The sequence below is a fragment of the Gasterosteus aculeatus genome, chromosome 11 (genome assembly GCF_964276395.1).
Source record: "Gasterosteus aculeatus chromosome 11, fGasAcu3.hap1.1, whole genome shotgun sequence".
Taxonomy (NCBI): Eukaryota; Metazoa; Chordata; class Actinopteri; order Perciformes; family Gasterosteidae; genus Gasterosteus; species Gasterosteus aculeatus.
The window spans coordinates 1,537,787-1,550,088 of record NC_135699.1 but is presented as its reverse complement, the minus strand read 5'-3'; the positions used below and the strand labels follow the sequence as shown (position 1 = coordinate 1,550,088).

At 46.7% G+C, this 12,302-nt stretch overlaps 6 non-coding genes across 6 annotated transcripts; all 6 read right to left on the bottom strand.

Moving 5' to 3' along the window:
* Positions 1 to 1,248: 1,248 nt before the first annotated feature.
* Positions 1,249 to 1,330, bottom strand: trnas-gcu (transfer RNA serine (anticodon GCU)). The gene has a single exon. It is a non-coding gene; the product is annotated as a tRNA-Ser (tRNA).
* A 919-nt stretch (positions 1,331 to 2,249) lies between these two features.
* Positions 2,250 to 2,331, bottom strand: trnas-gcu (transfer RNA serine (anticodon GCU)). The gene has a single exon. It is a non-coding gene; the product is annotated as a tRNA-Ser (tRNA).
* A 919-nt stretch (positions 2,332 to 3,250) lies between these two features.
* Positions 3,251 to 3,332, bottom strand: trnas-gcu (transfer RNA serine (anticodon GCU)). The gene has a single exon. It is a non-coding gene; the product is annotated as a tRNA-Ser (tRNA).
* Positions 3,333 to 5,386: 2,054 nt separating this feature from the next.
* trnas-gcu (transfer RNA serine (anticodon GCU)) lies at positions 5,387 to 5,468 on the bottom strand. The gene has a single exon. It is a non-coding gene; the product is annotated as a tRNA-Ser (tRNA).
* A 3,083-nt stretch (positions 5,469 to 8,551) lies between these two features.
* On the bottom strand, positions 8,552 to 8,633 carry trnas-gcu (transfer RNA serine (anticodon GCU)). Its single transcript has one exon. It is a non-coding gene; the product is annotated as a tRNA-Ser (tRNA).
* A 919-nt stretch (positions 8,634 to 9,552) lies between these two features.
* On the bottom strand, positions 9,553 to 9,634 carry trnas-gcu (transfer RNA serine (anticodon GCU)). The gene has a single exon. It is a non-coding gene; the product is annotated as a tRNA-Ser (tRNA).
* Between the last annotated feature and the right edge of the window lie 2,668 nt (positions 9,635 to 12,302).

Genomic DNA, 12,302 nt, shown 5'->3' with positions numbered 1-12,302 from the left:
GACGGTCTAGACCTCGTCCAAAGCCAACCACGTTATACCTCAACGCGAGTATTCTTTAGGTGATTTTGAATCCATTTTTGCCTGTGGTTGATGGAAGAAACAATGGCTGGCCATTTGAATCCGCAGAATCGGTTGTTGCATTAAGGGTATAACGTGGTTGGCTCTGGACGAGGTCTAGACCGTCAGAGCAGAATCGGTTGTTGCATTAAAGGTATAACGTGGTTGGCTCTGGACGAGGTCTAGACCGTCAGAGCCGTTTCCTCCAACTATATTGGAACTCCTACGACAAATTGAAATCTCGTCGCGTTGTAACTGACTTTGGCTTGCTACCTTTGCATTTTACCACCAGGAGATTTCAATTTGTCGAAGGAGTTCCAATATAGTTGGAGGAAACGGCTCTGACGGTCTAGACCTCGTCCAAAGCCAACCACGTTGTACCTCAACGCGAGTATTCTTTAGGTGATTTTGAATCCATTTTTGCCTGTGGTTGATGGAAGAAACAATGGCTGGCCATTTGAATCCGCAGAATCGGTTGTTGCATTGAAGGTATAACGTGGTTGGCTCTGGACGAGGTCTAGACCGTCAGAGCCGTTTCCTCCAACTATATTGGAACTCCTACGACAAATTAATATCTCCTGGTGGTAAAATGCAAAGGTAGCAAGTCAAAGTCAGTTACAACGTGACGAGAATGGGATTCGAACTTTGAAGACCCCGCGACCGGAAAACCGACGTTTGCGGAGATCTCCCTCCATGAATGACAGGCCATCCGCGCGTCCTTATAGTCCGCCAACGACGGTTTGTAGAAGTGGTCATATTTACACATTTCTTCCGACAAAAGCTCTTCAATCTGATCACGAATCCCATTCTCGTCGCGTTGTAACTGACTTTGGCTTGCTACCTTTGCATTTTACCACCAGGAGATTTCAATTTGTCGAAGGAGTTCCAATATAGTTGGAGGAAACGGCTCTGACGGTCTAGACCTCGTCCAAAGCCAACCACGTTATACCTCAACGCGAGTATTCTTTAGGTGATTTTGAATCCATTTTTGCCTGTGGTTGATGGAAGAAACAATGGCTGGCCATTTGAATCCGCAGAATCGGTTGTTGCATTAAAGGTATAACGTGGTTGGCTTTGGACGAGGTCTAGACCGTCAGAGCCGTTTCCTCCAACTATATTGGAACTCCTACGACAAATTGAAATCTCCTGGTGGTAAAATGCAAAGGTAGCAAGCCAAAGTCAGTTACAACGCGACGAGAATGGGATTCGAACCCATGCGTGCAGAGCACAATGGATTAGCAGTCCATCGCCTTAACCACTCGGCCACCTCGTCGTGTGGCTTCCAGCTTTGCAGGATAGTTAGATAATTGGCAACATTGTAGCATGTTTTCATGGTCCTGGGAGGTTCTAAAAAGCGTTTATATGCAGTGGCCGGCTTATCCCAATTGGACCCAAGCATCTATATAGTGGGGGATTAGCTCAAATGGTAGAGCGCTCGCTTAGCATGCGAGAAGTAGCGGGATCGATGCCTGCATCCTCCATTGTTCTTCATTTTCAGGTGAGGACATAACGACGCATGAACTTAAGGCTGCTGCATGCTTCTGCGTCTTAACGCACCGTCGCGTCGACGCGCTCATTTAAATTCATGCATCGCCACTGTTGCTTTTCATTGCGGACACATTTGTCCCGTATTTTCCTCCACAACTTTGTGGACCCCGCGACCGGAAAACCGACGTTTGCGGAGATCTCCCTCCATGAATGACAGGCCATCCGCGCGTCCTTATAGTCCGCCAACGACGGTTTGTAGAAGTGGTCATATTTACACATTTCTTCCGACAAAAGCTCTTCAATCTGATCACGAATCCCATTCTCGTCGCGTTGTAACTGACTTTGGCTTGCTACCTTTGCATTTTACCACCAGGAGATTTCAATTTGTCGTAGGAGTTCCAATATAGTTGGAGGAAACGGCTCTGACGGTCTAGACCTCGTCCAAAGCCAACCACGTTATACCTCAACGCGAGTATTCTTTAGGTGATTTTGAATCCATTTTTGCCTGTGGTTGATGGAAGAAACAATGGCTGGCCATTTGAACCCGCAGAATCGGTTGTTGCATTAAAGGTATAACGTGGTTGGCTTTGGACGAGGTCTAGACCGTCAGAGCCGTTTCCTCCAACTATATTGGAACTCCTACGACAAATTGAAATCTCCTGGTGGTAAAATGCAAAGGTAGCAAGCCAAAGTCAGTTACAACGCGACGAGAATGGGATTCGAACCCATGCGTGCAGAGCACATTGGATTAGCAGTCCATCGCCTTAACCACTCGGCCACCTCGTCGTGTGGCTTCCAGCTTTGCAGGATAGTTAGATAATTGGCAACATTGTAGCATGTTTTCATGGTCCTGGGAGGTTCTAAAAAGCGTTTATATGCAGGGGCCGGCTTATCCCAATTGGACCCAAGCATCTATATAGTGGGGGATTAGCTCAAATGGTAGAGCGCTCGCTTAGCATGCGAGAAGTAGCGGGATCGATGCCTGCATCCTCCATTGTTCTTCATTTTCAGGTGAGGACATAACGACGCATGAACTTAAGGCTGCTGCATGCTTCTGCGTCTTAACGCACCGTCGCGTCGACGCGCTCATTTAAATTCATGCATCGCCACTGTTGCTTTTCATTGCGGACACATTTGTCCCGTATTTTCCTCCACAACTTTGTGGACCCCGCGACCGGAAAACCGACGTTTGCGGAGATCTCCCTCCATGAATGACAGGCCATCCGCGCGTCCTTATAGTCCGCCAACGACGGTTTGTAGAAGTGGTCATATTTACACATTTCTTCCGACAAAAGCTCTTCAATCTGATCACGAATCCCATTCTCGTCGCGTTGTAAGTGACTTTGGCTTGCTACCTTTGCATTTTACCACCAGGAGATTTCAATTTGTCGAAGGAGTTCCAATATAGTTGGAGGAAACGGCTCTGACGGCCTAGACCTCGTCCAAAGCCAACCACGTTATACCTCAACGCGAGTATTCTTTAGGTGATTTTGAATCCATTTTTGCCTGTGGTTGATGGAAGAAACAATGGCTGGCCATTTGAATCCGCAGAATCGGTTGTTGCATTAAAGGTATAACGTGGTTGGCTTTGGACGAGGTCTAGACCGTCAGAGCCGTTTCCTCCAACTATATTGGAACTCCTACGACAAATTGAAATCTCCTGGTGGTAAAATGCAAAGGTAGCAAGCCAAAGTCAGTTACAACGCGACGAGAATGGGATTCGAACCCATGCGTGCAGAGCACAATGGATTAGCAGTCCATCGCCTTAACCACTCGGCCACCTCGTCGTGTGGCTTCCAGCTTTGCAGGATAGTTAGATAATTGGCAACATTGTAGCATGTTTTCATGGTCCTGGGAGGTTCTAAAAAGCGTTTATATGCAGTGGCCGGCTTATCCCAATTGGACCCAAGCATCTATATAGTGGGGGATTAGCTCAAATGGTAGAGCGCTCGCTTAGCATGCGAGAAGTAGCGGGATCGATGCCTGCATCCTCCATTGTTCTTCATTTTCAGGTGAGGACATAACGACGCATGAACTTAAGGCTGCTGCATGCTTCTGCGTCTTAACGCACCGTCGCGTCGACGCGCTCATTTAAATTCATGCATCGCCACTGTTGCTTTTCATTGCGGACACATTTGTCCCGTATTTTCCTCCACAACTTTGTGGACCCCGCGACCGGAAAACCGACGTTTGCGGAGATCTCCCTCCATGAATGACAGGCCATCCGCGCGTCCTTATAGTCCGCCAACGACGGTTTGTAGAAGTGGTCATATTTACACATTTCTTCCGACAAAAGCTCTTCAATCTGATCACGAATCCCATTCTCGTCGCGTTGTAACTGACTTTGGCTTGCTACCTTTGCATTTTACCACCAGGAGATTTCAATTTGTCGTAGGAGTTCCAATATAGTTGGAGGAAACGGCTCTGACGGTCTAGACCTCGTCCAAAGCCAACCACGTTATACCTCAACGCGAGTATTCTTTAGGTGATTTTGAATCCATTTTTGCCTGTGGTTGATGGAAGAAACAATGGCTGGCCATTTGAATCCGCAGAATCGGTTGTTGCATTAAAGGTATAACGTGGTTGGCTTTGGACGAGGTCTAGACCGTCAGAGCCGTTTCCTCCAACTATATTGGAACTCCTACGACAAATTGAAATCTCCTGGTGGTAAAATGCAAAGGTAGCAGGTCAAAGTCAGTTACAACGCGACGAGAATGGGATTCGAACTTTGTGGACCCCGCGACCGGAAAACCGACGTTTGCGGAGATCTCCCTCCATGAATGACAGGCCATCCGCGCGTCCTTATAGTCCGCCAACGACGGTTTGTAGAAGTGGTCATATTTACACATTTCTTCCGACAAAAGCTCTTCAATCTGATCACGAATCCCATTCTCGTCGCGTTGTAACTGACTTTGACCTGCTACCTTTGCATTTTACCACCAGGAGATTTCAATTTGTCGTAGGAGTTCCAATATAGTTGGAGGAAACGGCTCTTACGGTCTAGACCTCGTCCAAAGCCAACCACGTTATACCTCAACGCGAGTATTCTTTAGGTGATTTTGAATCCATTTTTGCCTGTGGTTGATGGAAGAAACAATGGCTGGCCATTTGAATCCGCAGAATCGGTTGTTGCATTAAAGGTATAACGTGGTTGGCTTTGGACGAGGTCTAGACCGTCAGAGCCGTTTCCTCCAACTATATTGGAACTCCTACGACAAATTGAAATCTCCTGGTGGTAAAATGCAAAGGTAGCAGGTCAAAGTCAGTTACAACGCGACGAGAATGGGATTCGAACTTTGTGGACCCCGCGACCGGAAAACCGACGTTTGCGGAGATCTCCCTCCATGAATACAGGCCATCCGCGCGTCCTTATAGTCCGCCAACGACGGTTTGTAGAAGTGGTCATATTTACACATTTCTTCCGACAAAAGCTCTTCAATCTGATCACGAATCCCATTCTCGTCGCGTTGTAACTGACTTTGGCTTGCTACCTTTGCATTTTACCACCAGGAGATTTCAATTTGTCGTAGGAGTTCCAATATAGTTGGAGGAAACGGCTCTGACGGTCTAGACCTCGTCCAGAGCCAACCACGTTATACCTCAACGCGAGTATTCTTTAGGTGATTTTGAATCCATTTTTGCCTGTGGTTGATGGAAGAAACAATGGCTGGCCATTTGAATCCGCAGAATCGGTTGTTGCATTAAAGGTATAACGTGGTTGGCTCTGGACGAGGTCTAGACCGTCAGAGCCGTTTCCTCCAACTATATTGGAACTCCTACGACAAATTGAAATCTCCTGGTGGTAAAATGCAAAGGTAGCAAGCCAAAGTCAGTTACGACGCGACGAGAATGGGATTCGAACCCATGCGTGCAGAGCACAATGGATTAGCAGTCCATCGCCTTAACCACTCGGCCACCTCGTCGTGTGGCTTCCAACTTTGCAGGATAGTTAGATAATTGGCAACATCGTAGCATGTTTTCATGGTCCTGGGAGGTTCTAAAAAGCGTTTATATGCAGGGGCCGGCTTATCCCAATTGGACCAAAGCATCTATATAGTGGGGGATTAGCTCAAATGGTAGAGCGCTCGCTTAGCATGCGAGAAGTAGCGGGATCGATGCCTGCATCCTCCATTGTTCTTCATTTTCAGGTGAGGACATAACGACGCATGAACTTAAGGCTGCTGCATGCTTCTGCGTCTTAACGCACCGTCGCGTCGACGCGCTCATATAAATTCATGCATCGCCACTGTTGCTTTTCATTGCGGACACATTTGTCCCGTATTTTCCTCCACAACTTTGTGGACCCCGCGACCGGAAAACCGACGTTTGCGGAGATCTCCCTCCATGAATGACAGGCCATCCGCGCGTCCTTATAGTCAGCCAACGACGGTTTGTAGAAGTGGTCATATTTACACATTTCTTCCGACAAAAGCTCTTCAATCTGATCACGAATCCCATTCTCGTCGCGTTGTAACTGACTTTGGCTTGCTACCTTTGCATTTTACCACCAGGAGATTTCAATTTGTCGTAGGAGTTCCAATATAGTTGGAGGAAACGGCTCTGACGGCCTAGACCTCGTCCAAAGCCAACCACGTTATACCTCAACGCGAGTATTCTTTAGGTGATTTTGAATCCATTTTTGCCTGTGGTTGATGGAAGAAACAATGGCTGGCCATTTGAATCCGCAGAATCGGTTGTTGCATTAAAGGTATAACGTGGTTGGCTTTGGACGAGGTCTAGACCGTCAGAGCCGTTTCCTCCAACTATATTGGAACTCCTACGACAAATTGAAATCTCCTGGTGGTAAAATGCAAAGGTAGCAGGTCAAAGTCAGTTACAACGCAACGAGAATGGGATTCGAACTTTGTAGACCCCGCGACCGGAAAACCGACGTTTGCGGAGATCTCCCTCCATGAATGACAGGCCATCCGCGCGTCCTTATAGTCCGCCAACGACGGTTTGTAGAAGTTGTCATATTTACACATTTCTTCCGACAAAAGTTCTTCAATCTGATCACGAATCCCATTCTCGTCGCGTTGTAAGTGACTTTGGCTTGCTACCTTTGCATTTTACCACCAGGAGATTTCAATTTGTCGAAGGAGTTCCAATATAGTTGGAGGAAACGGCTCTGACGGCCTAGACCTCGTCCAAAGCCAACCACGTTATACCTCAACGCGAGTATTCTTTAGGTGATTTTGAATCCATTTTTGCCTGTGGTTGATGGAAGAAACAATGGCTGGCCATTTGAATCCGCAGAATCGGTTGTTGCATTAAAGGTATAACGTGGTTGGGTCTGGACGAGGTCCAGGCCATGCAGAATCGGTTGTTGCATTAAAGGTATAACGTGGTTGGCTTTGGACGAGGTCTAGACCGTCAGAGCCGTTTCCTCCAACTATATTGGAACTCCTACGACAAATTAATATCTCCTGGTGGTAAAATGCAAAGGTAGCAAGTCAAAGTCAGTTACAACGTGACGAGAATGGGATTCGAACTTTGTAGACCCCGCGACCGGAAAACCGACATTTGCGGAGATCTCCCTCCATGAATGACAGGCCATCCGCGCGTCCTTATAGTCCGCCAACGACGGTTTGTAGAAGTGGTCATATTTACACATTTCTTCCGACAAAAGTTCTTCAATCTGATCACGAATCCCATTCTCGTCGCGTTGTAACTGACTTTGGCTTGCTACCTTTGCATTTTACCACCAGGAGATTTCAATTTGTCGAAGGAGTTCCAATATAGTTGGAGGAAACGGCTCTGACGGTCTAGACCTCGTCCAAAGCCAACCACGTTATACCTCAACGCGAGTATTCTTTAGGTGATTTTGAATCCATTTTTGCCTGTGGTTGATGGAAGAAACAATGGCTGGCCATTTGAATCCGCAGAATCGGTTGTTGCATTAAGGGTATAACGTGGTTGGCTCTGGACGAGGTCTAGACCGTCAGAGCAGAATCGGTTGTTGCATTAAAGGTATAACGTGGTTGGCTCTGGACGAGGTCTAGACCGTCAGAGCCGTTTCCTCCAACTATATTGGAACTCCTACGACAAATTGAAATCTCGTCGCGTTGTAACTGACTTTGGCTTGCTACCTTTGCATTTTACCACCAGGAGATTTCAATTTGTCGAAGGAGTTCCAATATAGTTGGAGGAAACGGCTCTGACGGTCTAGACCTCGTCCAAAGCCAACCACGTTGTACCTCAACGCGAGTATTCTTTAGGTGATTTTGAATCCATTTTTGCCTGTGGTTGATGGAAGAAACAATGGCTGGCCATTTGAATCCGCAGAATCGGTTGTTGCATTGAAGGTATAACGTGGTTGGCTCTGGACGAGGTCTAGACCGTCAGAGCCGTTTCCTCCAACTATATTGGAACTCCTACGACAAATTAATATCTCCTGGTGGTAAATGCAAAGGTAGCAAGTCAAAGTCAGTTACAACGTGACGAGAATGGGATTCGAACTTTGAAGACCCCGCGACCGGAAAACCGACGTTTGCGGAGATCTCCCTCCATGAATGACAGGCCATCCGCGCGTCCTTATAGTCCGCCAACGACGGTTTGTAGAAGTGGTCATATTTACACATTTCTTCCGACAAAAGCTCTTCAATCTGATCACGAATCCCATTCTCGTCGCGTTGTAACTGACTTTGGCTTGCTACCTTTGCATTTTACCACCAGGAGATTTCAATTTGTCGAAGGAGTTCCAATATAGTTGGAGGAAACGGCTCTGACGGTCTAGACCTCGTCCAAAGCCAACCACGTTATACCTCAACGCGAGTATTCTTTAGGTGATTTTGAATCCATTTTTGCCTGTGGTTGATGGAAGAAACAATGGCTGGCCATTTGAATCCGCAGAATCGGTTGTTGCATTAAAGGTATAACGTGGTTGGCTTTGGACGAGGTCTAGACCGTCAGAGCCGTTTCCTCCAACTATATTGGAACTCCTACGACAAATTGAAATCTCCTGGTGGTAAAATGCAAAGGTAGCAAGCCAAAGTCAGTTACAACGCGACGAGAATGGGATTCGAACCCATGCGTGCAGAGCACAATGGATTAGCAGTCCATCGCCTTAACCACTCGGCCACCTCGTCGTGTGGCTTCCAGCTTTGCAGGATAGTTAGATAATTGGCAACATTGTAGCATGTTTTCATGGTCCTGGGAGGTTCTAAAAAGCGTTTATATGCAGTGGCCGGCTTATCCCAATTGGACCCAAGCATCTATATAGTGGGGGATTAGCTCAAATGGTAGAGCGCTCGCTTAGCATGCGAGAAGTAGCGGGATCGATGCCTGCATCCTCCATTGTTCTTCATTTTCAGGTGAGGACATAACGACGCATGAACTTAAGGCTGCTGCATGCTTCTGCGTCTTAACGCACCGTCGCGTCGACGCGCTCATTTAAATTCATGCATCGCCACTGTTGCTTTTCATTGCGGACACATTTGTCCCGTATTTTCCTCCACAACTTTGTGGACCCCGCGACCGGAAAACCGACGTTTGCGGAGATCTCCCTCCATGAATGACAGGCCATCCGCGCGTCCTTATAGTCCGCCAACGACGGTTTGTAGAAGTGGTCATATTTACACATTTCTTCCGACAAAAGCTCTTCAATCTGATCACGAATCCCATTCTCGTCGCGTTGTAACTGACTTTGGCTTGCTACCTTTGCATTTTACCACCAGGAGATTTCAATTTGTCGTAGGAGTTCCAATATAGTTGGAGGAAACGGCTCTGACGGTCTAGACCTCGTCCAAAGCCAACCACGTTATACCTCAACGCGAGTATTCTTTAGGTGATTTTGAATCCATTTTTGCCTGTGGTTGATGGAAGAAACAATGGCTGGCCATTTGAACCCGCAGAATCGGTTGTTGCATTAAAGGTATAACGTGGTTGGCTTTGGACGAGGTCTAGACCGTCAGAGCCGTTTCCTCCAACTATATTGGAACTCCTACGACAAATTGAAATCTCCTGGTGGTAAAATGCAAAGGTAGCAAGCCAAAGTCAGTTACAACGCGACGAGAATGGGATTCGAACCCATGCGTGCAGAGCACAATGGATTAGCAGTCCATCGCCTTAACCACTCGGCCACCTCGTCGTGTGGCTTCCAGCTTTGCAGGATAGTTAGATAATTGGCAACATTGTAGCATGTTTTCATGGTCCTGGGAGGTTCTAAAAAGCGTTTATATGAAGGGGCCGGCTTATCCCAATTGGACCCAAGCATCTATATAGTGGGGGATTAGCTCAAATGGTAGAGCGCTCGCTTAGCATGCGAGAAGTAGCGGGATCGATGCCTGCATCCTCCATTGTTCTTCATTTTCAGGTGAGGACATAACGACGCATGAACTTAAGGCTGCTGCATGCTTCTGCGTCTTAACGCACCGTCGCGTCGACGCGCTCATTTAAATTCATGCATCGCCACTGTTGCTTTTCATTGCGGACACATTTGTCCCGTATTTTCCTCCACAACTTTGTGGACCCCGCGACCGGAAAACCGACGTTTGCGGAGATCTCCCTCCATGAATGACAGGCCATCCGCGCGTCCTTATAGTCCGCCAACGACGGTTTGTAGAAGTGGTCATATTTACACATTTCTTCCGACAAAAGCTCTTCAATCTGATCACGAATCCCATTCTCGTCGCGTTGTAAGTGACTTTGGCTTGCTACCTTTGCATTTTACCACCAGGAGATTTCAATTTGTCGAAGGAGTTCCAATATAGTTGGAGGAAACGGCTCTGACGGCCTAGACCTCGTCCAAAGCCAACCACGTTATACCTCAACGCGAGTATTCTTTAGGTGATTTTGAATCCATTTTTGCCTGTGGTTGATGGAAGAAACAATGGCTGGCCATTTGAATCCGCAGAATCGGTTGTTGCATTAAAGGTATAACGTGGTTGGGTCTGGACGAGGTCCAGGCCATGCAGAATCGGTTGTTGCATTAAAGGTATAACGTGGTTGGCTTTGGACGAGGTCTAGACCGTCAGAGCCGTTTCCTCCAACTATATTGGAACTCCTACGACAAATTAATATCTCCTGGTGGTAAAATGCAAAGGTAGCAAGTCAAAGTCAGTTACAACGTGACGAGAATGGGATTCGAACTTTGTAGACCCCGCGACCGGAAAACCGACATTTGCGGAGATCTCCCTCCATGAATGACAGGCCATCCGCGCGTCCTTATAGTCCGCCAACGACGGTTTGTAGAAGTGGTCATATTTACACATTTCTTCCGACAAAAGCTCTTCAATCTGATCCGTTCTCCCGTAAACATTCTTCGTTTTAATAAAGGCGGTATTGTGCTATGAAAACGGATATGTGAGACTTCGGAAAGCATGTATTTAGCAGACCAATGGCAGCGTTGCGGGGCTGCAGGAGGATTGCGGGGCTGCAGGAGGATTGCGTAGCTTCTCGACGCAAGCCTAGAAAAATGGGTGGACGCATGCTCGTTTCAATTCATGGTTCTGCGTGTGTTGCAGAGTAATTCACCTCCAGAACAACAGGCGGAGTGACATATTTTGTTGAAGACGACCTAGATTATTCATTTTTAGAGTCTATTCATTTATTTGTTTATTTATTCATCATAGACTTTATTGCCCCGTGCATCGCCACTGCTGCTTTTCATCGCGGACACATTTGTCCCGTATTTTCCTCCACAACTTCGTGCACCTCTCGACCGGCAAACCGGCGTTTGCGGCGATCTCCCTCCGTGAATCCAAGCTGCTTCTACAACCCGCCAATGACGGCTTGTATAAGCGCTCATATTTACGCATTTCTTCCGACAAAAGTTCTTAAATTTGATCCGTTTCTCTCGTAAACATTCTTCGTTTTAACAATGGTCGGGCTATGAAAGCGGAAATGTGAGACTCCGTAAAGGATGTAGTTAGCGGACCAATCGCAGCCTGGTGCGGGAGGCTTGCGTCACAGAAAAATGGCTCGACGCATGCAAGGACACAAAGAGGTGTAACAAGCGACGCAAGGGACAACGCAGAAGCATAAACTAGGCTTAAGAGATACCTGGGCATAAAGCCTGTGCCATCTTGGCATTAGGATGATGTTTAATAAAGTTTAATAAAACACAACAAATAGAACACGCGTTTCCCTGATTTCTTAGAGTATATTATGCTCATGCTGAAACTGTTTGGGATTGATTTTCATATAATTTCCGATTGTTGGTGTGCTGTGAGATTTTGTCTTTGTCTTAAGTGTGCCTTGACGCAAAAAAGGTTAAAAAACACTGTTGTAAATCTCTTAAACCTCTCCAGTCGATTCAGAATGCTGCAGCACGTGTATTAACAAGAACTAAGAAAGGGTATCATATTACTCCTGTATTAACTTCTCTGCACTGGCTCCCTCTTAAATCAAGAATAGAATTTCAGATACTTCTCACCTACAAGGTACTCGTTGGTGAGGCACCGTCTTACCTTAAAGAGCTTGTAACACCATATTGCCCTACAAGGTAGATGCACTCCATAGATACCAGTTACTTGTTGTTTCTATGGTTTCAAACAGTAGGCTGGGAGCCAGAGCCTTCAGTTATCAAGCTCCTCTTTTGTAGAACCAGCTTCCACTTTTAGTCCGCGGGGCAGATTCGGTCAGCTCTTTTAAGATAAAGCTTAAAACTTTTGATTTTGCTTACAGCCCTTAGTTAAGCTGCTATAGGTTTAGACTGCCGGGCGACTTCTTAGTACACACCGAGCACCTCTCTCTCTTTTTACAATAATCCACGTTTTATTAATGCACATGACTTATTCAGCTTCTTTCCGGGAGTT